Raw genomic sequence first — 27,073 nt, 5'->3', positions numbered from 1 at the left:
CTGGTTTGCACATAATGACAACCCAGAATATGGGATGAATCATGGGTTCTTGTTGAATCATGAGTTATCTTTATGTGCAAACCCTGCAGTATGGTTTATCTATGGGTTGTTAACCATGAACAACCCAGAGTTCACAACCCAACAACAAATGATGGGTTGTCTTCCTGAGTTCACACAACATGACAACCCACACTCAGGGTTGAGTGTGGGTTGTCACTGAACCATGGGTTGTTGTTGAACCATGGGTTTTTGTGTTGGGTGAACCCAGCTGTGCTAACAAACTATGGTTACTTAATCACAAACAACTCACACTTCACAACCCAACAACAAACCATGGCTTCTCTTCATATGTTGTTTGTGGTTAACAGAAACAGTTTGTTAGCGTGGCTGGGTACACAACACAACCCATGGTTCAGTGACAACTCACACTTAACCCATACTTAACCTTGAGCGTGGGTTGTCATGTTGTGTGAACCCAGTCATTGTGAAACCATAGTCCAAGATTCGCACATAAAGGCAACCTATGATTCAACAACAACCCACAATTCAACAGCAACCCATACTCAAAGTTATATTCTGGGTTCTCGCTGTGTGGAAACCAGACCACTGTCTGACACATCTCAGCACCTGCATAGCTGCATTGCCTTAAGTCCAATAGCGAGGCTGCCCCAGCTTCCCAAGATTTCCTCTGTAATCTTGAGAAACAGAACTGAGGCTCTTGTGATTCTAATTGATGCATGAAAAATGTTGATTACGTTGCTCTTAGTGACCTAAGCAGCTTGGTTTTTTTCTCTTCCATATGCCAGTCAATGCTTAATTGAAGTTAATTAAACTAGCAGCAAACTGGCAGTATCTGTGCTGATAACAGCTGGAATCACTGCTAGAACTTGTATAGTAGTATAGAATTTACACTGAGTTGGAGAGTGATAAATGTTATGGGTAAAATGTAGCATGTACAAATGTGTGAAGAGAGGTGTTAATTTTAATACTGTCATGGTTCCTGTTTCTTGGTCAAGTTGATCTGGCCTTGTGGTCTTGCTTGCTATGTCTGCCGCAAAAAAAGGAGATTGGGTACCTGGCAGGATCATTTCTCCCCCACCCAATTTGCCATTTGAGGATGATGGTGTAGAGGAATGCACATACACTTATTTCCTTTCTTGCAGTCCATTTTTTAAAAGTTTAAAATCACACAATCTAAGCTACTTTTTGCAGAGTAGGGGGAAATACAGGTATCAATTCAAATTTTTCACCATCCAGTTAACAGAAACAGAACAGGGATGAGTTTCAAATAGGATTCTAAGAACATAAGTTGAGCCATGCTGGATCAGACTAAATGTGTATCTGGTCCAGCATTTTGTTTGCACAGTGAACAACCAAGTGCCTATGGGAAGCCCACAGGTAGGACATGAGTACAGTAGCGCCCTCCCACTTGTGTTCCCCAGCAACTGGTGTACAGAGGCACATTGCCTCTGATCCTGGAGGTAATGTCTAGCTATCATGACTAGTAGACGTTGATAGCCTTATGCCCAGTGAATTTTAACTTTTTAAGTTAAATAAACTTATTTTATTTAATAAAATAAATAAATAAATAAATCACGACATCTTGTGGTAGCAAATTCCATAGTTTAACTATGCACAGTGTGAAGAAATACTTCCTTTATCTGTCCTGGATTTATCTGTCCTACCATTCAGTTTCACTAGATGACCCAGATTCTGGTACTATGAAAGAGGCCTGTCTACTTTCTTCACACCATACATAATTTTATGCACCTCTGTCATGTCTTCCCTTACCCTTTTTCTAAGCTAAAGAGCCCTAAGCATTGCAGCCTTCTCATAGAGGAGTTACTACAAAGATCCCTGATCATTTTGGTTGTCCCTCACCTTCTCCAGCTCTACAGTATCCGTTTTGAGATGCAGTGATCAGAACTGTACATATTAAAAGTTTGGTTACACCATAGATTTGTACATACGGGTGTTATAGTATTGGCAGTTTTACATTCTAAGACCCGCAGTTCCTAGCCATGTTAGATGCTCTGAAGCACATGGAGTTTTTCACTGCTTTCTACAGTAGTTTGCTGACTTGTGTAGGTAGGTGTGTGGGCTTTTAAATACAAAGGTCAGTGTACTATGTATTTTTTTGCAGGTTGTGCAAGGCAGGGCTAGTGGGAGGAAGGAAGCATGTGGCCAACAGATGCAGTTGTGCCAATCTTTCTACATACTAGAGTTGTCTTTGCCATTATAAGCCTGCCAAGAGCAGTACTGTCTGCTCTTCTGTGACTTTTGCCTTCCCGCGTTTTAGCCTTGCTCTCTGTCGAATCCTTTCAGTATTCTCTCTTGTAAATGTAATTGTTGATCATCCTTTCTATATGTAAGGATATACACAAAAATTGCAAACTCAGTAGGGCTTGCAAAAATTATTTTAGGCTTGTTCAATAAAATGAATTTTAGACCATGCTGACATATGTTAAAGTGAAAATTCCAGCATACCAAGATCTACTTGAATTTCCTCTGCTAGTTGCACACAATCTCCAGTCTACTACTGTTTAGCACCTATTTTGTGCCAACTGTGGTTCCATATTTTCTTTCCCGTATGTGAAGAGCCTATATTCTTATCTATGGCTCATAATAGCCTACTATCATCTGAATTTCTTTTTCCTGAAATCTTATGATCATTTTACATTTGCATGGCAATGGAGGTCACAGTGGGGTTTTTCTCCTTTTTCCATTTTAATGTGTCTCTTTCATATGACTTTCAGGTTCTCTGATTTATGTTCTGGAACAAGCTGGTCAGGAATTGGATCTGTGGCCCCCTAGAACAGCCTTCTCTGACCTGGTGCCCTCCAGATGTGTTGGACTACAACTCCTGTCACCCACAGCAGCATAGCTATGTGGCTGAGGATGATAGGAGTTGTAGTACAACACATCTGGTGGGGGGTCCCAGTAGGCATATTCCCTGGAAATAGTCCTTGTAGCTCTCTCATGTTCTTTGGATGACATATGTCAAAAAGACTTCTGTGATATGCACTGTGGGTTGTTCTTTGGGTGGTGTTTTTTTTTTTGTTGCACTTTGTTCTCCACAGCATAAGGAACTGTCCGTAATAGGCTTATTTCATAGAGGTCAGTGAAAAAGGCATCACAGCACCCAATATGAGAGTGCATTATATGTTCTAGCTTGGTTTTCATAAGAACATAAGAAGAGCCATGGTGGATCAGACCAAAGGTCCACCTTTTCTAGCATTTTGCTCACAAAGTGGCAAACCAGTTGCTTGTGGGAAACCCATAAGCAGGACATGAGTGCAATTGTACCTTTCCACTCATGTTACCCTGGTGTACATAAGCAACTGGTGTACATAAGCATACTGCCTCTGATATTGGAGGTAGCATTTAACGATCAAGACTAATAGCCAGTGATAGCCTTCTCCTCCATGAATTTGTCTAAATCCCCTTTTAAAGGCTTCCAAATTTGTCACCATCACTACATTTTGTGGTAGCGAATTCCATAGTTTAACTATGCGCTGTATGAAGAAGTACTTCCTTTTATCTGTCCTGAATCTCCCACTAATCAGCTTCATGGGATGACCCCAGGTTCTAGTATTATGAGAGAGGCAGAAAAATGTCTCCCTATCTGCTTTCTCCACACCATGCATCATTTTGTACTCCTCGGTCATGTCTTCTGTCATTTGCCTTTTCTCTAAGTTAAACAGCCCCAGATGTTGCCTTAGGTTGTTGAATTATTACTTCAAAAAGGGATCAAACTAAAAATGGAACCAAACAGTGGATTTTTAGATATAATGACAATTAGGCATCGCTTGCACACAGCTCTTGCTAATCTCTGTGAATGTTTGGAAGTCTGTCAGCCAGCCTTCCCCAACATGGCTCCCTCCAGGTGTTTTGGACTACAATTCCCATCAGCCCCAACCAGCATGACCAATGGTCAGGGATGATGCGGGTTCTACTCCATAATATCTGGAGGGCACCACATTGGTTAAGGCTGCTGTTAGGAGCCCCGCGTTAGTTAGTTAATTAATTAATTAATTATGGTTATATATCACTTAATATAATCAAATCTCTAAGCAGTTTACATATAAAAATATTTTTAAAAAATCTTTTTCTAATGGTTATTGTTTACTGACATTGTTAATTTATGCTGGTGGGAAGAAAATGGCGACAAACAGAATCCAGACTGTAATGTCTGAACAAGATTGGAGCAAGGTTCCTTGCTTAAAACTTGCAGGGTTGTTTTGTGCCCAGGTTTCTGGATTGGACAGGTAACAGTGGTAGCAATTCCAAGAAGGGGTGTGTGTGTTTATTTTATATATTTATTACAGTTATTTATGTCCTGCTCTCATAGTCTGAAGATTTTCAGAGCTGCTCATGATTAGAACAGTTCTCACAAAATTAAAGCATGAAAACACATTTTTAAAGCAGCATCAGCACATTCAGGATAAAAACCGATACACCTTCAGATTAAAAAATCTGAAAGAAAACGGCAACCTCTAGCACAATGCTAGTAGAGTTAATTGGCATGCTAGTGTCGACTTGGAAACTGACTAATAATCTCCTAGAATTAATGAATTCTGAGTGCAAGAATTTGTTTTGGCTACCAGAACAGAATGGAACTCACAGTCCTTTCACATAAAAATCCACTCCTGATTACCCCAAGCTTTCGTCATTGTAGTCCTATAATTTAGGGTGGGCAGTGGGGGAGTCACTTTGTTGCTATTATTATTAAACAATTGGTAGTCAGAAATTCTTGCTCATCTACTGCAAAACTTCCAGAGACCTACCAGTAGATTCAGACCTACCTTCCACTGTCCCTGCCCCTCTCCCTGCCGCACTAAAAGGCCGGGGCAAATTGAAAGGTGCAACCTAATTTAGGAGAGAGAAGCTTTTTAGTTGTTGCTCTTGTTAGACAATTTGGAGTGAGAGTCCCTTGCTGATCTACTGAGATCTACCAGTAGAGTGTGATCTTCCTTCTTCCCACCCTTGCTTGAAGACATGGAATTGAAAACCTCAGTGATCTGTTCTTCTTGCAGAAGCTGCAGTGTGGGTTGTCTGCTTGCCAGCCATTCCTTCCTTCCTGCTTTTTCAGCCATAAAACAAAACAAAAAATCTGACTCCCCCCCCCCCTTTCCTGTCTTGTACTTTTGTGTCTAACACTTTGAGGTGAGTTGTGGGCTGGTTTGTGCTGGTGGTACAGCCATTTCAGTAGGCAAAGTGGAGAAAAGGTGGGCTATGTTGAGTTACCTTGTGGTTCCTTCTCTTGACTTTCACAAGTCTGCAGATACTACTGTCTCATGACTTAGTGTGAGGGGGTGTTTCTTCCTGACAACGCCATACTTTCAAAAGAAGCAGCTCTTCATCTTTTCATGTCTGCCTGTCTTTTTAGTCAAGGCTAGTGCTTTTGGTGCTAATAAAGGAATTGCCTAACTATGGATTTTGGATATCTTCCCTGGATTTATATATTTTTTACTCATGAACCAGCATGGTCATCTTTTGCTTTTTATGTACCCCTCAAAGTGTCCCATTGAACACATTCAGACAATAAGAATTTGGGAGAGGGGTGGGAACAAGAACACAAAACAGAATATTTGAGGGCCTGTCTCTGTGTGTCTGCCTCTCTTCATGGATAAAGCAGGAGAGCGGTTTCTAGGCTTTACATGAAAAGTTTTGTCTTGCTCCATTACTGCTCTGTTGCTGGGGTGTTGAACCTCTTTTGGCCGAATTCCATTTCAGAGAAGCTCTCGGGGCCACCTTCCAATGGTGGGTGGGGCTGGAGACACAAGATAAAGGCAACAAGGGTGGGGCCAGAATACCAAAAACACCAGGATATTTGAGTTTAAAATGCATAGTTAAACTATGGAATTTGCTACCACAGGATGTAGTGATGGCCACCAATTTGGATGTTTTTAAAATGGGGTTGGACAAATTCCTGGAGGAGAAGGCTATCAGTGGCAACTAGTCTTGATGGCCATGTGCTGCCTCCAGAACCAGAGGCAGTGAGCCTATGTACACCAGTTGCTGGGGAAGATGGGTGGGAGGGTGCTGTTGTGCTCATGCCCTGCATGTGGGTTCCTGGTCGACAGCTGGTTGGCCACTGTGTGAACAGAACGCTGGACTCAATGGACCCTTGGTCTCATCCAGCAGGGCTCTTCTTCTGTTCTTAAAGCTCTTAGTTCTAGTAGCTCAGGCTTAGGAGAGGCATTTCAACCTTTTAGAATGAGGAGAGGGAACATACACATGCTGGGAGACCACCAAATGACTGACAGTCTGGTGAAATGGTTTGGGGAAGGCGGCATGGCCAGATTTGGCCCCCAGGTGCCCCAGATTTGGCCTGAGGTTCTGCACCCCTGCTCTATTGCTTTAAGCAATTTCTCTCAACCAAGTTCACTTCTACCATTGGAGCTGGGCTGGAAGAAAACTGCTTAAAGCAATGCAGTGCAACGGAGAGTTCCCTCTTCCCTATGTGCTCTTTTTTATGTAAAGAACAGACGAATCCCCTCCCCTCACTCACCCACTTTATATGTGAATGGGGTAGGCACATGCCTAGTTTGGCCCCAAGGCCGCCTTCCCTCACGTTCCCACTGACGTGACATTCCCCCTTCCTTATATGGGATTCTACCATGTGGCTGGAGCTCTGGTGCTTGTAGGGTGCTTCAGAAGTGGGGATTAGACATGTTTACCTTTTTGACTAGGGCAGGTGAATAAGACAACCATGTGAAGGGGTGCAACTGTGTGTGTGTCTTTGGGCTACTATGACGTATTGTACACGAGGCTGCCTTTTGAAAATGGTCCAGAATTTTCGTTAGCTCAAAATGTGGTGGCAAGACTGCTAACTAGGACAGGGTGTTATTTTTTTGTTATTATTACATTCATATCCCACCTTTTTTCCTCTTGCAAGGAACCTGAGGTGGCTTACAGAGTCCTCCTCCTCTCTGTTTTATCCTTGCAACAACCCTGTGAGGTAGGTTGGGCTGAGAGTCAGTGACTGGCCCAAAGTCACCCAGTGAGCTTCATGGGAGTGGGGACGAGAACCCTAATCTTCTGAGTCCCAGTCCAGCACTCTAACCACCATGCCACATTAGCTCTGTTATGAGCCCCTCAATACCAGGGCTTCACCATTTTCACTGGCTCCCAGTACATTTCCAGGTCTAGTGCTGGTTTTGACCTTCAGGGCCCTTTCTGAGTACTTGCGGGGCTACCCCTCTCCTCATGTACCTACCCAAACCTTGAGATCCTGGAGGCCCTTTTCCAAGTATCCTTGCCGAGCGAGGCACTGCTGTGTTAGCTATGGGAGAGAGGTGGTGGCCTAGCTGTGGAATGCTCTACCTAGAGAGGCGCGACTGGTGCTTACCTTGGCATCATTGCAGTGCCTGCGGAAGATCTTTGAATAACCCCAGGCCTTTTTATCTATTTTAACTTTAAGCGATTTTTATTCTCTACAGTGGTGCATTTACTCTGATGCTGTATTTCTGCTTCTTGATTCCTTGTTATAAGCCACCCTTAAAATTTATTATTGGCTAGCCTATGAATACTGTAAATACATAAATTTTGGCACCTAGTTGCTGGGAGTGTGTTCGGAGAGTTTCTAAGGCTGCAATCCTAAACCCACTTACCTGGGAGTGAGCGCCATTGAACTCAGTGGGACGTACTTCTGAGCAGATATGCATTGGATTGTGCTGTAATTCTCATTTTAGTGGGAGGGCTTTAATCACATGCTTAGCACTTGTTCTGAAGATCAAAGCACGTCCTCAAGCTAACGGCATTAAGTAGCGACAATGTCTGTTTGATCAATTTTAGATTAGTCGGACAACACCATTTAAAAATCAAGTTGATTATTTTAATATACCTATCAAAACTGCAAATGGCAGAGACAGCACTGTAGAAGACACATCCCTCCTTCTCTGTCAGACACACACATCCACCCATCTAAAAACAAAGCATGCTTTTCTCTCAGAACTGTTGTTTTAGTCAAATGCAAACTGATGGAGATTGGGTGTGCTGATCCATTCGAACTCATACATTAATGGACTAAGACTGCACACCTGTGCCCACTTACCTGGAAATAAACGTCACTAGATATAAGCGTATTAGAACACTTACTTTGGAGAAAACTTGTATAGGATTGCACTATACGTCTGTCAGGATTTTGCCCCGAGTTTCTTTATGCTAGAGGTACCAGAGCTGACTTGGGCATGTCCTCTAATAGTTAAATGTTGAGCCTTCTAGTGCAGCCTTCCCCACCCTGCTGCACTACTAGATATTTTGGACTGCAGTTCCCATCAGGCGTAGCCAACATGGTCAATGGTCAGGGATGGTGGGAGTTGCGGTCCAGAAACATCTGAAAAGTCCTAGGCTCGCAAAGTCTTCTCTGCTGATACACAAACAGCTTATTATCAAAATGGATGCCATCATCTCATCTTTGGCAGCTTATAAGCATTCTCCTAGAACAATCCTATATAAGAACAGCATAAGACTATAAGAGCCATGCTGGATCAGACCATCTAGTCCAGCATTCTGTTCACACAGTGGCCAACCAGCTGCCCACGAGAAACCCACAAGTAGGGCATGAGTGCAATAACACTCTGCTGTTCGTATTCTCCACCAACTGGCATATGTAGGCGTACTGCCTCTGATGCTAGAGGTAGCATATAGCAATTATGGTTAGTCCAGAATCTCCCACCAGTCAACTACATGAGATAACCCCAAGTTCTAGTATTATGAGAGAGGGAGAAAAATGTCTCCCCATTCACTTTCTCCACATGATGCATAATTTTGTACGCAACAAAGTTCTGCAGCGTTTTGGCTTCTTGAAGGAAGATGGGATGGGGATGTTAATCTCCCTGTGTGGAGATCACCTCTATTCTGTACCACACTGAAACAAGTTCTACTGGTCTACAAAAGCCAGAAACTCTCTATTGCATGTCCTTGAGTATCATCTACTGGCCTGTTCTCTGGCAGCTAGCAATTTACTTATATCAAATATAAAGTTCATGACTGTGGGAGTATGAATTTAGCAACAGTGGAATCTAGAGCAAGAATGTTGCATGGCAGAAAAGCACTTACAACCGTAGCTTATGCTGCAGCCACCCATGTGATTCCTGTTTTGGCAGCCTACTGAAAACATCTGGCTCCTTGGTTGGTGTATGAGTAATGCAAAGATTATGGTAGCTTCTTTGTGTGTTTTAAGGTCAAAGTGGTTTTGCTGCCCTCTTCCCATATTCCAAAGGCCTTTTGGATTAGCTAGTTTATGATGGAGCTAGTAGGAATGTCAAATGGCTTAGTCACGCTTAGAGGTTTTGATGACTAGAATTGAATGGCTGCGTCAATTAATGTTACAGTATTTCAATTCTTTTGTAGTTTTAGATGTGTAGAAACTGGTGCTCCACTAGACTGTTTCTTTGAGGATTCTTTCTAAAGGGAATTCTGTGTGGATTCGATAGAGAAACCTAAGAAGAGCCCTGCTGCATCAGACCAATAGCCTATCTAGTCCAGCATTCTGTTCCCACATTGTCCACCAGATGCCTGATTGGGAAGCCCACAAGCAGGACATGAGCGCAGTAGCACCCTCCCACTCATGTTCCTCAGCAACTGGTACTGAGAGAGAGGCACACTGCCTCTGATCCTGTATATAGCATACAGCCAACATGACTTGTTGCCATCGACAGCCTTATACTCTGTGGATTTGTCTAATCCCCTTTAAAACTGTACAAGTTGGTGGCCATCACTGCATCTTGTGGAAGCAAATTACAACAGTTTAACTATGTGCTGTGTGAAGCCCTTCCTTTTATCTGCCCTGACTCTCCTACCACCAAGTGGTAGAAACCAAGTGGGCTGCTAAAGAACATAAGAAGAGCCCTGCTGGATCTGACCAAAGGCCTATACCTAGTCCAACATTCTGTTCACACAGTGGCCAACCAGCTGCCTGATTGGGAAGCCCACAAGCAGGTCTTGAGTGCAACAGCATCCTCCCACTCATGTTTCCTAGCAACTGGTACACAGAGGCATATTGCCTCTGAGTCTGGAGGTTGGTCACCACTTGGGTCACCTGTTCCTACAGCCTGACTTTGGGGCTGGACTGCCCCCCCCACACCCATGTCTTACCTCCCTTCAGTCTATTGGTCTAGCCCTCTGTTCCTGGTGCATTTCCAGTTCTGTAGGTGGGAACAGGAAAGAGCATCTAGCGCAGGAGTCTGCAACCTTTTTGGACCTGTGGGCACATTTGGAAATTTGAGAAATTGCAGTCAGTGCCATTACAAAATGGCTCCCATGGAGGATGTGGCTAGTCACATAATGGCTGCCATGGGGGCCTGACTAATCAAAAGAGGTGGTGGTGTGGAGAGAAATAATGAGGCTAGAGGCTGGGAATGGAGAGAAACAGCAAGGTAAAGGGGTGAATGGGAGAGAAAGATGAAGCTAGCGGGGTAGGAAGGAAGAGAAGGGAGAAGGCTAGGGATGGGGAAGGGGAAGGGAGGAAAATAGTGAGTAAGGGGTTGGGTGGCGAGAAATAGCAAGGTTAGAGACTGGGTGAGCAAAGGGGAAAGGCCTGTGTGGACAGAAGAAGATTGGGTGGGGTAGGAAGCAACTCTTTCCTTCCTGCCCACTGAACAGCTGATCAGCGGTAGGTTCAAGAAGAGGAAGGAGTATCTGGTGCCATGTTTTTCAAGTTTTTTAAGTTAAAAAAAAACATTTTTTGAAGGGGGCAGGACGTGGAGAGCTTCTCGGGTGCCATTGGAGACCCCTGTAGGGCACCATGGCTCCTATAAGTGCCACGTTGGGGATTCCTGATCTAGAAGAACTGACTTCTCCCATGCAGTCTGTTACTGTTCAAGTAAGCCCCTACTCCCGCAGTAGATGTGTGAATGCTGGCCCTATCAGAGTTTGGCAGTGAGAAAAGAAGATCTCTATAGGCAGGATTAAAATAGGAAAACACCTTTTTTTCTATGGCTGTTTACACCAGAGAGTAATTGATCCTGATGTAGTATATGAGTCTTGAACTAATGAATATGGCTCCTACAAATATCTTGGCCATCCTGTTTTCTCATCCCATCTCCAGAAAGACAGATGAATTGGATAACTCCTGGTGAGTAAATGACATCCTTCTTTAAATGTAGTGTTCAAGCTGCATGTGGTATTCCCAGCCGTGGCCTTACTGGAGCCACGTAGAGTGATACTGATAGTCCGTTCTTGTGTCTGAGGTGCTATGCTTCCCACGGACTCTTATTTCACTTAACATTGACTGATTTCCTGACCGCTTTCTTTCCTCTCCTGTATTTTACCTGATTTGCTGTGACAGGTTTTCAGTTTCAGCAGAAAGGAATATCTCCTACTACTGGGGGCGTTTGTGCTCTATAAGATTGGCGCACTGAAGAGGTACACAGGCGCACACGCACAGGCGCATACACGCAGACTACATTTCTTGAGCAGCTTCCTGTCAGCTGCTCGCATTCTCCAGAAATAAATGCTTTACTCATGTGTCACCTGGTGAGCCAGTGATTCTGTCTCATTGCTTTGATATGCTCTCTGCTTCATTGTCAGCCGGGCCTGAATCTGCCAACTCGTCCCTGAATGGCTCCTGCAGAGCAGGAGAGTTGAAATAAATCAGTCCTGTCCCAAGGATACTGATACAAACAAGCTGAGCGAGTGATTCCTTTTATGCCATTAGTCGTCATCACCATTTCCTAAATCATGCAAAACCTCTCTAATTGTAGAAGGCTTTTGTGTGGGTCTCGTGCAAAACTTTAAAAGGAGTTTAACTTTCAGCACCACCAATGGCCTCTGTCATAAGAGCACAAGAAGAATTCTGCTGCATTAAGCCAACAGAGTCTAGCTTAGCGTTCTGTTTCCAGCTGTGGCCAGCCAAATGCTTCTGGGTAACTTAAAGGCAGGGCACGGCACAAAGGCAGGACTCTCAGCATCGTAGATGGCATTCACAGGTATACTGCCTCTGCCCATGGAGGTTCTCTTTAGAGTTATCATGGCTTCCAACAGACAGATTTTTTTTCTTTTGGAAGGTCCTTAGGGGTGCATTCAGGCTGGCAATTTATCATGCAGTCTCTGCTCCTGGTAATTGTGCAAAGAGATGGTACAGTCCAGGGGTAGGTAACTAGGTACCTTCCAGATGTTTTGGACTACAACTCCCATCAGCCCCCACCAGGATGGCCAATGGACAGCATTATGGGAGCTGTAGTCCAAAACGCCTGGCATATGCCAGGTTGCATAACCTTGGTATCGGAATATCTGTTGCCAAGAAATCTGGCTGTTTTGGGGCTCACCAGATTTCCATGGCGCCCCCAACTTGGCTTGCATTTGTGAACCAAGCTGCAAGTTTTTCCCTAAATCCGGGATTTTTTTCCAGTTTTTTATTTGCATAAATAGAAATTTGTGCAAATTGCTGTTGCAATTTGCGTAATCTGCACAAATTTCAGCCGTAATTTGCGTATTTTGCGCAAATTGTGGCTGCAATTTGCACAAATTTCAATTTACCCAATTATTTAAAAAAAAATAACGCACAAAATCACAAACTAGCCTGACTTGATGCAGACTGAGTTGGGCCAGCTCATGGGGAAACGAGCCGAAGTCCAGGGGGCTAAGCTGATGAAAGTCGGCAAACTCCACCCCCTGGACAGATCCTTCCGACATCCCTACCCTCATATAGTTGATACCGTCTCCTGTGTTCTGCTGCCCCAGTGCCTTTTCAGTTCAGTACTTCCAGCTAGGTAGGGCTGTGTTAATGAAAGCTTACACCTCCAGTAAAGAAGCACAAACTAGACTGTGGTTAGTCAAGGTTTTTTTTAAAATTCTGAATATGTTCCAAGTCACCTGTACACCCAGTCACCTAGACATCTTGCTAATTGCTCAACTAGCTCTTTCATGATCCTGTTGCAAAACACCCCTCGTACTGGCTTGGCATACTTGCATCTAATCATTGGTGTCTAGGGATGCATAAGTATTATTTTGGGGGTGGGGGAGAAAAAAAATAAACAAACCACCCCCATTTGTTTCCTTCTCCTGGAATTACAAAGATTAGCACCAGGGAAGTAAGGGAGAAAAGTGAAATGAGTGTGACCAGACTACTCTGGAAACACCCTTACTGTATGTCTGCACCAGCACTTCTCTCTCTTGAGTGTTTCATCTTTTGTGTTGCATGACAATAGTTATAACATGCTTTCCAGTAGAGACTAAAAACTGAGCGCTGTATAAAAAGGGTGTGTTTGTTGTTGGGTTGGCCAGAATCAGATGCAGCAGAACTGGGGTCTCCAATGTGGTGCCCGTGGGCATCAAATGTGCCTTCAGACACCTCTCTTTGCATCCTCCAGGCTTTCTGTCCTTCCGTTTTTGTTTTTATTAAGATTTTTTTTTATTTTTAAGAAAACTGGGAGGCTGGCATGCTGCAAAGTGAAGTACTGCCCTCTAGCACCATCTTTATTTGGGTTCAAAAGCCTGGCTTTGGGTTTTGGAGCTCAGACCCCACCTGTGCCTTGTACTTAGGTTCTTGGATAAGTTACATTTAGTCTCACCAGTTTGGCTTCTGGGAAATGAGTCTTTTTATGAGAGTACCCACAGCCAGGCCCAGCTTGAGGGGTCAGCATGGGTGGGCAGCTGCTGAGGGCCCAGGGGGTGAAAAGGGCCCATCCTTGCCTATGAACCCCCCGCCACCACCCGCTCCTCCATCTGGAAAGTGCCAAGGCCAAGCTTGCAGGTTCTGTGACACCCCAATTTAAAATATTTTTTTAAAAAAACCAAACCCTTATATTTTGAATAGCAGCGATCTGGACTGATCACTGCTGGGGGGGGGGGGGCTACAGTCAATGAGGCCACAGGGTGGTCTTTATGTCACTCCTATACCCTCATTGGCTAAGTCCCCTCAAAGGTAATGTCTGGTTCAGATGGTTGCTACTCAAATTTACGTTAAAAAAAAAAGAAAATTGTGTGCAGGGCCGCGGTGATGGGTGTTTTGAAGCAGGAGGGCGGCTTGGCTGGCGGGCAGGCTGGAGGGAGGGAGGGAGGGAGGGCGGGCGGGCGGGGAAGGGGGTGCATGGGTGAGTGGGTGGGTTGGCAGCTGCAGCAGGGCTTCAGCAGTGGCAGTGGCGCTGGGTGCGGGCTCAGTGGTGGTGGCTGTGGTTGCATGGGCCCATTGGCAGGACTATGCTGAGGGCGCACTGGGGGCTGGTGCTGGCCCTGCCCACAACCCTCCCTCAACATTCCAAATGTGCCCACTGGCCCAAAAGGCAAGGGGACTCCTGCAGTAGAAGGACCCTTCCACTGCTATTTTTGCTGGATATGTCGTTCTGTGATTGTTTTTAAGATTTGCATTTGACCGTAAGCCACCAAGAGAGCTAAGCCTGGCGCAATCCTCTTAACAAATCAACACATCATGGGGCATTTGTGCCTCTAATCCAGGTCTATACAGCTTGTGACACACCATGCTAAAATGCGGCCCACCAGCCCTGTATTGTGGCCTGCCAGATTCGTGTTTTTCACAAACCCGGAAAACTTCTCGAGCTCTTTGTGGGCTGCCAGACATGCGCTGGTGCACTGCAGTTGGCTCGGCGGGTGACAAACCTGGAGTACCACTGAATGTGGTCCAAGTAGTCTGGGTTGGTATCCAGGTGGCCAACCACACATTGACCTGTCCTCCTATAGATCAAGAGGCTGAAAGCAGACCTGCACATTCTGTGACCTGCCAAGCCAAACACAGATGACCAGCCAAATTATGGCAGCCAGGCAGGAGCTCCATGAACCTGTTTTTTGTCATCTATCTTGGACTGCAAAAACAGGGGAGTTGTCAGGATGTGGCAGGCTGGTGGGCGACATTGTGCAGGCCTGGCTGAAAGGGATCCTTTACTATTGCCAGGGTATTTCCCAAGGACCGCCCCAGCCTCTTCCTGTTTCGCTGGAGAGCAAGAAAGGTCCTGGCACATGTTTTTGTTCCCTTTTCCTCTCGAGCTCAAGGCCACTGCAAAAGGCCACAATGCTACAAATGCAAACTAAAGGCAAGCCTAAGAAGTACAGTGGCCATGGGTCCCACTTTACAGAGGACAGCCCTCTTTCTGAAGGGCTGTGCAGTCCCAATCTGGCTAAAAGATAAAGAACCATCAGAAGGATGAGCTCGGCCTTGAAATTGCCCATCAGCATCACCAGGACAGCACACTGAGACAGGCACACTGTGGTGAACTATACTGTGTTGTTGTTGTTCAGTCGTTAAGTTGTGTCCGACTCTTCGTGACCCCATACTTCTGTTTAAATTATAATAATTTCTCAATTTGCATCTATACATGTAAAACAGCACATGCAAATTTTATGCAAATCTATGTCCTTTTCTTTCTTTTGCCCTCTCTTCTTGGTGATGCATTTCCTCTTTTGGGGGGTATTGCCTAAGTAGCCACCTGACTGAGAAGGCATATTAGAAGGATTCTTCTCTTCCAGTTCTTTTCAAAACACTCCCTTAGAAGTCTGTCCTGTAAAAGATGTGTTGGTTTCCTTCAAGGGAAAATCCCCTGTACTAGATCATGGCAAAAGAGAAGTTTGGAAATCAAAGGCATACGAGCTGCCTGAAGTCATTTATCCGTGTGTGTGTTTTCACAGAGCTCCCCCCCCCCCGCACCCCAAAGAACAACAACAAAAGGAAACATATATTGAGACCTCAAACATATTGTTGTAGCCACCAGCTGAGGAGGTGATGTTTTTTCTAGACGTTTGTACAACTAATAGATAAGAATTAAATCCAGCAGGACTTACTCCCTTTCTCCTCCCCCCTGCAACTCTCCGTGCCAGCCAAAAATCTGTTCTGGAGGGTTTCCTGGCCTTCTGGAGCAGATTTTGAGAGTGCATGGTGGGGTGAGGGGCTGCAGGCAGAGGGGGAGTCGCCCCTCTCTCGGTTCCATCTACAGAACTGCTTCCATCAACAGACTGACAACATTGGATGCAACCTGTTGATAATTCCTTAATGAATACTTGGATTTTTTTTCTAATATGAGCATGCTGGTTGTACCTTACCTGCTCAAGGGTGCTGGAGAAAAAATTTGGGAGTTGAAACGTAGCCAATGAAGACAGATGTCTGAGGGCTTCTCTACATTAAGCAAAAATCCCACATCCTTACCAGGGCTTTCTGCTTCTGGAGTCTTTCTGGATTTATAACGGACTTCTTTAGATGGCGAACACATGATTTGGAATTAAAACTTCCCTTCTTGGCAATGCTCTATAGGTTCAGTGTAACATCGCTGTCTAGTGGCTGAATTCTAGCGCTACACTGGTTTTACACACTGCCTATATCACGCTGTTTCCTTTCATTACAGTTTAGCTCTGATCTTTTTGAAAGCGGGATAAAGGGGGGAAAGTGCGGGAGATGTCCTGGAGGTTGATGACATCGTGTAAAGTACATGCAGACTTCTGTGAGTGACCAATCACGAGCATGCAATAAATTGCTCATGTAGAGAAGCTCTGAGTCTGTGCATTTGTGGAGGTGTGGGGAGGGGCTTCCAAGGGCATGCTGTCATCTTTCTGAGAACTGATGTAACCTTAAATATACAGATACGAAGAAAAGCCTATACATCTTCCATACCTTTCACTGGGGAATTGGCCCTACTGAAGCTATCCTTGAAATGTCCTCCGTGGGCTAGGTCTTACTCAACAATGCAGAGAGAGTGTTTACAGAATGGTGTGCCTCTGCATACTCCCATGGGACCAAACCTGATTGAAACAATAGAGATTCACGATGAGCGCACACATTTAGCGTTGAGGCATAAGTCACTTCTGTAGGCGGTGTGCTCAAGGCATAAACCAATAGGAGTGTCCCAGCTTTTACTTGGTGCATTAAGAGAACACCTAGAAACATGAGATCTGCAAACCTAATTGAAGTAGTTAATGCTGAGCTGAGAATACTGTTGCCAGTGCTCTCTCAGTTAAGCTGTTTTCAAATGTTCCTTTGCAGGGGGGAGGGGGAATCCCCTGTTTTAACCACCAGCAATCTAATTGCGATTCTGATCATGGATCCTGCCAGGTTTCAGCTCTTAGCTGGAAAATCCCCAGCATTCCTGAATCCTAACAGGCAGGTTGTGTAAACGGGGAAATGCCTCCCACGAAGAAGCCGAGATCTTGGCTCCTTTCATTATGTGGCAGAGGTCACATAATGGCCTCTGAGCTTCCTGTGGGTCCCACTGGTCTGTCCGATTTAGGACACTGCAATTTCTGCAGTTCAACTGAACTTTATCCTTCTTTAAGGCACGGTTTAATGCTAAGAGAACCTACATCTTGTTACTGAGAACTCAAAGCCTAGACATAAGAATAACCCTACTGGACCAGTCCAAAGAGTCTGTCCAGTTTAGCCTATTGTGTTTCCAGGAAGCCTTTGTAAGTAAGGGATGAGCAGTTCGTGTCCCTCCAAATGTTGCCGGACTGCAGCTGCAATATTCTTTCACCATTGGCTGTGTCGGCTAGGGCTGATGGGACTTGCAGTCCAGCAACATCTGGAGGGCCACAAGCTGCCCACCCCTGCCGTCATGAAGCGTGAAGGCCACCCACAATCTCTATAGCATATCCCCCAGCATGGAATATTCAGAGGCATAGTCAGGTTTCCACATTTTCGTTCCCTCCGCTGGTGTGACAAGCCCCAGCCTTCCTCTCGGTGTTGGAGGTGGAGACGCAGGCAGGACCCTGCAGTTGCGTGGTGATCCCTGCCCCTGCCCCCAAGTTTGGGAGGAAGGATGGGGGAGGGGTTGTCTGGCAGCTGTATGGCCAAAGAGCCTCTGCCACACAAGCCCCCACTTCACTGCTGGCCCCAGAGCAGAAAAGGGAGGCGGGGGCTCAGCCAAGGGAGGGCAGGGGCTGTAGCTTAGTGCATGCAGAAGGTCCCGGATTCAATCCCCACCATGTACAGGTACTGCAGGAATACCTCCTGCCTGAAACCCTGGAGAGCCGCTGCCAGTCAGTGTCGACAATACTGGGCTAGATGGACCGATGTATAACGCAGCTTCCTATGCTGCGTTATACATCACGCAGCTTCCTATGTACATAACGCAGCTTCCTATGTACATAAGGCACTCTACACGCAGCCGAGCAGCAGCCAGACCTGATGCGCCCTGTCTCCTTTTCACTGCAGGAGTGGGTGACCGAGCACCATGGCCACTCAAAAGCCAAGCCAGCAGATGCCTGGTGGCCACCATTTTTCGCTGCTCCTTGTTCCCTTCCATTGTGTGAAGTATTCATTTATTCCTGCTTTCTGGTTTCTATTCTTTAATCCAGCTTTCTCCAATCTGGTGCCCTCCAGATGTGTTGGACTAGAACTCCCATCATTCCTGGCTGGGGATGATGGCACTTTCACTTCTACCTTTACTCAGGAGTCTTTGGCGAGGGACTTTATTGAGAGCTTTTGGGAAGTCCCAAGTATATCATGTCTAGGCATGATCCGGGATTCTTGACACTCTGAAAGAGTTCTAAAAGCTTTGGTGAGGCAGGACTTCCATTTGTAGAAGACCTGCTGATTCTGTCTCATCAAGGCTTTTCTTCCATATGTTTCATAATTCTTACTTTGAATACTGCTTTCTACCAATTTAGACCCTCCCAGAGGTTGCTGACTCAAGAGCAGGGTGCAAATTCCCTAAATATATTTTACAGGATTAAGATTAGTATCTGTAGCCATGAGGGCTACAAACTTCATCTAAACAAATAAAGCCTCAGATTCTCAGGAACCCAGAATCCATGGCCTGAATACAGGCAGGCCTGCCAGTATTGATGAGCATGACATTTCTGCATAGCCAAAAGAAACAAAATGGCTAATAGGGGGCAGCTTGATGGGAATTCTGGTGAAATTCAGCCCATGGCAGGGCAATTATGACTTGCAATTATGCAAGTCATAATTGGGGTGGGGGGAACATAGTAAAATCCAACATAAGTCCTAATTAGAGTAGACCCACTGAAATGTATAGGATGTTAGTCATGACTAACTTGATTCCCATTCATTTAATGGGTCTACTCTAAGTAGGACTTATGTTGGATTTTTCCAGTATCTTCTGTATGTATGTGGAAAGACTTATGTGAATCATTTTAATATTCTGGATCTGTAAACCAGAGAAGTAGCTTCTGGCTGCCAAACATTTAAACAGTGTTATTCTTTCTTGTTTACTGGGATCCTCAATGATATATTTATTTATTCTAATTATTCATATCCCACTTTTATGGTTACAAATCCTTCCAAGGCAGCTTCCACATAAAACAAAAATACTATAATTAAATCAGAATAAGGCCATATTGGGAACTCATCAGGGTCCTTCCCACAGGGCAGTTGCTGTCAGTTGGCTCAGGAGTATGTATATTCCTGGGGGGTTGAGGGTAGGGAACAGTCCAGCTTGAGCAGGCATTTGCCACTACCTGCGCTTGCCTCCCTCTCTCTCCCATTCTGTCCCACCGTGCAGTTAGCATCTGAGAGGGGTGTGGTAAGGGAAGAAAGTTACCAAACCTCTTGTTGCCTGTCCCCAGCACCTGGTACTAGGATGTTTACTGTATCTGCAAGGGTAGATTCCCCTTTTAGCTGTCCTAGCTAATTGCCATGGCATATAGGTCTGATTCCTGATATTAAAAACAAAACAGAATACCGTTGGCATGTCTTGTGGCAATGAATTCCATAAGTTGACTGTGAGTTCCATGAAGAACTTCTTCACTTTGTCACTTCCACTGTCGGTCAATTGCGCTGGATGAAACAGGAAACTTTTCAGCAGTTACAAATAGGAATTCTATTCTATATACAAATTCTATTTAGGGTTTACAAAGAAGTGCCATGTGTATTCATGGAGTCATCTTTCACGGCAGTTGTCTCCCTTTTATATGCATGCTGTAAGCATTTCTGTTTCTGCATGTATATTTTATTTTTAAACCAAACATCTAAAGCTGAAAGTGATTTGGGCACCTTCCACCTTACATTGAGGAGGTTTTCGAGAAGCAACCTATGTTGAAACTTTATTGACACCTTTAAAAAGTTCAACAAGATGGCTTAACTGATCTAAAGATAATTTGTTACAAGTCACTGCATGGGTCATATTTATTTTTTGATGCCAGTGTTTTTCAATCGGGATATTTCCCAGCACAGTAATTAGCAAACTGCATTAGGTGGAGAACATTTGCAAAACCTAAGCATTTCAATTTATTTAGAGTCTCTAAACTGAAACCTGACTATCTGCTATCATAAGAAATAGGCTAAGCCGATGTGTGCTAAGCCAGGACAGAGGAAAACAGCCAATAGCTTCAGAAGAGGCTCGGCAAACAGAGTCAATGGTTGAAAATGAGATTACAATGGTGAGGAGCTCGAAGGATGAAGAGGCAAATGCTGCTGTGTCAGGTGAGGTTGGAACCTCAGTTGGGGTATGTCCTTTCTATGATTCTTCCCCCCTGCCCCCAGAAGTTAAAGGTGAACAAAGTCACCCGTGGGCCATGTGCAAAGTAGATGCAGGTGTCACTTGCATCCTGAGGGCTGCAAACATACCAGTTGTTCATAACTTTAACAGATGTAGAGGAGAGGAATTAAGAGATGAGTGGGTGAACAGAGTAGTATACTGAAAGAGAACCATTCTGGATTGTTAATTTTTCGGTCCACAACTGTGGGCAACCATTGCGAGCTGCCCAAGGAATATTCTTTTACTCAAGGGCAGGGCTGTGTGCTCATATGTCAAAGCCAGAGCATGGGAAAGCTGCCATGCATATTTTAAAGAACCATGGTCTTGGCTGTATGCCTGTAGAATGATGAACCAGATCAAGTTGTTTGAGCCCTGCAAACTACTTAGGGCTTATTCTCAAGATGTTCTGAGAATGCAAAAACTAATAGAAAGTCAAGGTTCCACCTGGAGAATATGTCTGGGTTGGGCCATGGAATGGCTTCCTAGAAGCAGGTGGCAGCAAGAACTCTGTTCAGGTTTTTCTAACTTTGCTCCTGGTCTTGCCTTTTTTTTTTTTAATGCTTTTTATTCTATTCGTTATCTTTATAAATGAAATAAACAATACCAACAACCTAATCAGTAACTACAATTTCCCAACAGTACAGTATTCTTAAGAGGACACAGCAATAACAAAAGAGAAAAAGAAAGGGGAAAAAAAAGGGAAGAGAAGAAAGAAAAAAAACATGAAAAAATACAACAAGTTATTTTAAAGGATTAAATTTAAACTCCATTACACAGAAACCTCAAATCCCATTCTACATAAAAATTATACCTATAACATTGGCATTATTGCAATTCAATACAGCGTAAGTAATCAACCTTACATTTCAATATCATATCATCGGTCGTATAACTATGAAGCAGGCCTCGAATTCATTTCCAGTAACCATATATTGCCCTTCAACTAACATATAATAGTAAAACTTAACAATTTAACCAGCCAAAAATCTTACTAACCAATAATAATAGTAATAATAATAAAAAAAGAAAATTTAGGAGGATAAATAATAATAATAACAAATCACTAATAAATTTTATAATATCATATAATAAAGCTTAAAATCAACCCCATAACGATCACTAATATATTTTGTACTAGATATATAAATGACTGTGCACATTTGTATTTATTTATTTATTTATCGTATGGCACATTCACATCGTGTTACAATAAAAACATAGAGCACAATAAAATATGAAATATAAAATATAGACAGGAAGATCACAAACGTATGTCTAGGTTACAGATATAGTTTTTTGCTTCAGTTGTCATAGCTAGGAAATCGGCAAAGTCTCCATTGTAGGCCCGGTTTTGACACTCTGTCACTATGTGTTGGATAGTTTGTTTTTCAGCCCCACAATCACAATTTGATGATGTTATTTTGCCCCATTTATAAAAGGCATCTGCACATCTACCATGACCCATACAAATTCGGTTCAGGGTTGTCCATATCACACGGGTGCACATTTCTATACACCCTTAGACAGTAAGTTTAAGTACAGTATATCATATCCATTTTAAAAAGAAAGAGTTTAAAGAAATGAGAGAAAGAAAGAAAGAAAGAAAGAAAAGAAAGATCTCTGGCCTCGCCTGGATCTTCTAGACTAAACATAACCAGTTAGCAAAACATGTTTGTAGATTCCAGTTCATGGTGCTGGAACAGAAATCTCATGCGATTTTCCATTTAGCCACGCCTCCACCATTTCATGATTTAGAAATTTCTTCATCTGACCTTCAGAAAAAATGCAAAATGTAGCAGGATATTTTAAGTTATATTGTAAGTTCATTTGTTTTGCCATATTTTTCGCCTTGGTAAATTGCCTTCTTTCATCAACAACTTCTTTGGCGTAATCCGGAAATGGCATAACTTTACCTTGTTTCCAAAAATGTTTCCACCCTCTCTTGCCAAATGCAGGATATAATTCTTTGTGGAGATTCTTGCAAATTGAACTATAATCGTATAACCAGTCCCTTTGGAATTTGACACACAGAATGCCTGCTCAATATCAAATGCATAATCAGATGGCACAGGGAGTATCTCATGCAGGAACTTATCTACAAAAGTAGACAAATTTACATCAGTAGATAAATCTTTAATCCCAATGATATGTACATTTGTCTTATGCTCAGAAGCCTCCCATTGAGAAATTCTAACGGAAATATTGTTGAAAAAAACTTGTGACGTAATCTCATTCCCTGCCACCCGATCTTGCAGCTTGTTAACTTTTGCCTCCATTTTTTACCAAGAAGTGTTGATTAAATCCACAGCCTCTTGCAGGGTGGTGATAGAATTTTGGATTGCATCCAACCTCTTAGCCTGTTCAGCAAATTGCAAGGACAAAGTTTTTATCAGAGCAAGTAACTCCTCTGAATTTTCACTTCTCAAAGCCTTTGCCAGGGGAGGTGTGGGGGGAGCAGGCAGAGATCCTTTTTTTCACCTTGGTGTTGTCATCCTTCTCTTTAAACAGATCTTGCAGGTCCTCAAATATTATTTATATTTCTTCATCCATTCCTCAAATATTGTCGGTGTATCTTAATCCATAAACTACAATGGAGCACGTCAGCCCTAATTTCTCCTAATTAGATAGGAGGTTCAAGACAGCTTTGAGCGATGATTAAGCTCTGGCAGACTAGCCCCGGAGTCTAGCCCCCCTGCTACTGCGCAGCAAGCGCTATGCTTCCAAAACTTCATCCAGAGCTGCTCCTGACTCCCCTTTTCACTCCAGGGGAGAGATGAGAAGGTTTTTCAACCTTTTAAAAAGCTGTTTGAGATAGCGTCCCGCGGAGTCTCCGCAGAATGCTGCGAGGGTGACATTGGCTCCAACCGGAAGTCGCTCCTGGCCCTGTCTTAACACATGTCTCTGTATGAACCATTGTCTTATGCAGCATCCAGTACTGCTGAATAAAGGTGGACCTTGTGATGTGGTGTGACTACTACTAGACCAGAGTAGTTCTTCTGCAGAGGGAGGGGCAGGATCCTATTTGACATCCCACTGTGTTCAAGATGTAGGAATGGGAGTTACCCGTCTTCCTCCCCAGCACTGAGCTGGGAAGGGAGCTTGAGGGCTCTTCCCTGTTCACTGCGGTTCAGAGACTCTGAGAAAGCAGCGAGAAGTCTTGCTGCTTTCAGTGTCTGCAAGGCTCAATGTGTCATCAGTGGGAGCCCCTGCACTTCTCCCAAACATGGAGAAGTGGGGTGGAGGGGCTCTCCTAGATGCTGCTGTCACCAGGTTAAAAGATGCACTTGCCAGTGGTGAGTTGGTGTATCCAGTCATTGACTCCTTAATAATATAGTGGTTGGGGGCGAGTGAGAGTGTTTTTAATACTTTCCTTCCTTAGATTTACCTAAGTGTGTGTGTGTGTGTGTGTGTGTGTGTAAAATAAATATATATGTCACTTGGCATCAAAAACTCCGGTCTGGTTTCAGATGCTTTCACTGGTCTGCTTTCTATCTGTGACACTTTCACAGGCTGAATCTAGGTTTAGCTGTTCTGGACTGCAGCTCAACATACAAAATATCCTAGAGCTATTACTGCATAATTCAGGAAGAATGTCCGCACACTCTCATTCTCTCTGTCTCTGTCTCTCTTTGTCACTCGTCTGTCTGTCTGTCTCTCTCAGTGATGTCTTCTAACCCAGTTCTGTTCCAAGTGGACCAGAGTACAGTGCACCTAGCTACACCCTCATTAGAATTACAACAGGCATCTCTATATGACAAAGGCCATAATGGAAAAGCTGTGTGTGTTTGTTCACGTATTTGCCAGGATCACGTACATAGCAAGGGTGGCTTAAATTTAGAACGCAAGGCATGCAGGGGTGAAGGGAGTTGAACCCTCCTCACCTTACTTCTCTATGCTCCATCACTTTGGCTCTTTTCTCCTCAGCCCACTTCACTTTTGCTAATAAATCTCCGCTAGGAGAGAAGTGTCTGTAATGACAGAGTGTAGGATATTGACCCGGGGGTGGGCGGGAGCTCCCATCACTTAAATGCATCTTTTTGTTTTAAAAACTAGACACCCACTTCTAGCTTAATATGTGAATGGGGCAGGCACATGAACAACAACCAGGGGTGCTCCTGATGCAACTAGTTTGGCCCTAGGAAAGAAAGGAACAGAAAGAGTAAGGGCTGTGACCAGATAATAGATTTTCAGAGCTTTGGTGACAATATTTATTTACTGCTTAGTATGAAAGGGCAGCTGCTTATATGTATAGCGGCACAATTGTACGTATAACCTTTGAAAAGAGAAGAAAAGAGGAAAGGAGAGGAGAGGAGAGGAGAGGCAAATGTCTCGCAACAATGGTGCACCATTTCAAGATTTCCCCACCTCCCTTAATTTTCAGCTCTTTTTCCTTATATAGTTAGACTTCGTGTGCTGCTCTTCCAGCACTGCAATTATGATCTTTTCTTCTTTTTAAAAAGACATTAGCAGGCTTTTTCCTTTTCTGCTGCAAGCTACCCCTTGAAGTATGAAATTGACAGGATCACTCAGTTGATCCAAGTTGATCAATTTTACAACTCAGGTGAATTGTAAGGGACTAGACTGCATTTATTTTACATTAGGTCCCAATGATTAGGAAAACGTAGCATGCAGACTTTTTTTTACCTGCAGTAAAGTTTCACCACTGAATTATGGTCACCAATGCTTGACTGGTATTACTGCTGCCATAGCACTAAGAAGTTGTCCTTATCTGGTGAAAGTGTGCTTTCAAGGAGAACGAAAAGGACAGTGGGGAAAAAAAAACCCTTCCCTTCAACCATTCGTATGTTTGTTTATTTCTTTGCTTTTGCACCTATTCACGTTCTTTGTTACCAGGGTCGGCTGCTCTTTCAGTGTCATTTTAAACAGGCTGATTTCTTAACTGCATGGTCCCAGCCAGTTAGTGATCCAATTGGGAACGTGATGCCACAAAGCAAATTTGATTTGGCTACATGGCGCCATCTATGAGGGCAAACAAAGCCACATTGCCCCCACTCCCAAGCACCAAGCTACTTCTTGTTGACTTTGGAAGTGCATCGGAAAGCACATTCAAGCGTGTGTCCTGTATCGAGAGCAATATTAGGAGCACTCAGATGAGCATCCGGGCAGATTTTGTTGTGCTGTGGTAGTTTCATTGCTGTAGTGGAAGTAGCAAAAATGGAGTGTCAGCTTGGTTACAGAGGCAATGGGGTTGCATGACCTTCTTCCACAAAAAGTTCATGCCATTTTGAATGCCCCACTTGAACACTTTGAAATAGGGGGATACTCTGACTGGCAAATGATACAAATGTTTGCAAAACTCTTCCCCCCCATCCCCCCCCCCCAGTAGCCCTGGGTTTGGTACTGTTCATGCAAAACAGTGAAACACTGCATGCCCTTTCTTCTTCTTTTTCTTTATTATTTTCAAGATTTATATACTGCTCTACATCCAGCAGGATTCCTTGAATGGTGAACAGTAAAAGAAGAAAATAATCAAAGTACAAAATTAAAATATTTAAAATCAGATTATCACAGTAAAACAGTGGCTGGTCAATCAGGAACACTGGCTCCAAAAACAAAACAGAGAGGGAGCCAGCACATGGAAGGCTGTGCTCCAAGTGGACTCGAGATGGTCCTTAAAGAACAACGCTTTAAGGCCAGACTTACGGCAAAGTACCACAAGGATGTGCATTTCACTGTGTTCTGGTACAGACATAATGCTCCTAATATCTTAATCCTGGTTAAGAGAATGAGAGTGGCTGTGGTATCAGATGCTTCTCCTCGCAGTCCCTTCCTTCTCTGGTCTCAGTCACCCGCTCTTCCTCTGATGATGTCAATCATGGTTAAGGATTATGGATGCATCAGTGGTTGTGTTTTATTTATTTATTTATTACATTTATATTGCACTCTTTTCCTCCTTAAGGAACCCAAGGCGGCATACATAATCCATCCATTTTATCCTCACAACAACCCTGTGAGGTAGGTTGGGCTGAGAGTCTGTGACTGGCTCCAAATCACCCAGTGAGCTTCATGGCCTAGTAGGGACAAGAACCCCGATCTCCTGACTCCCAGTCCAACACTCTAGCCATTACACCACACTGCCTCTCAGTGTATATGCACCAATGCTTAATGCTCACTGGTTCCCACTTACCTGGGGTGGGCAAACATATTTCAAACTCTAGCTAAGAACGGTATCTTAGTTAGGGTTAACGATTGGTTGTGGTTGGTGCAGACATAGCCCTTAGCCATAGTTAAGGCTGTCAGAAGGGCAGGGGAATTCTCACCAGAGAAGGCAAGGGAGTTCATGATTGCAGAACCTGATCCTTGTCTCTTCACTAAAGTTAAGAAATAAAGGAGTATTCATGGCTGTACCCAGTCACTGTAAATAGTCATCATGGAACCTGTAGCCTCTGAACAAGGCAATAATATCTGGGGGGGAAACCCAGAAGTCCCAGATGCTGATGCGCACCATCATCTTCCTTCTGTTAAATGGCTTTAGTTCAGCCTTGCCTAACCTGGGGCCCTCCAGGTGTGTTGGACTACAACTCCCATTGCCCCATCAATGACCTGCTGGCTGGGGGATGATAGAAATTGTAGACCGACACCTCTGGAGGGTGGCAAGTTGGGGAAGACTGCTGAACAAGAGACCATGCTGCCTAGGGATGATGGGAATGTAGTCCAACACATCT

The 27,073-nt window shown here is 44.0% G+C and overlaps 1 protein-coding gene across 6 annotated transcripts in view; it reads left to right on the top strand.

Annotated features, from left to right (window-relative positions):
* TNIP1 (TNFAIP3 interacting protein 1) overlaps positions 1 to 27,073 on the top strand; it is a 78,964-nt gene that overhangs the window by 6,797 nt on the left and 45,094 nt on the right. The gene's annotated exons all lie outside the window — the stretch shown is intronic.

This window comes from Heloderma suspectum, chromosome 2, assembly GCF_057233095.1.
Source record: "Heloderma suspectum isolate Gila_16-S chromosome 2, 16-S_ref, whole genome shotgun sequence".
Taxonomy (NCBI): Eukaryota; Metazoa; Chordata; class Lepidosauria; order Squamata; family Helodermatidae; genus Heloderma; species Heloderma suspectum.
Note: the sequence above shows the minus strand (reverse complement) of the source record. Positions and strands in the feature narration are given on the sequence as shown.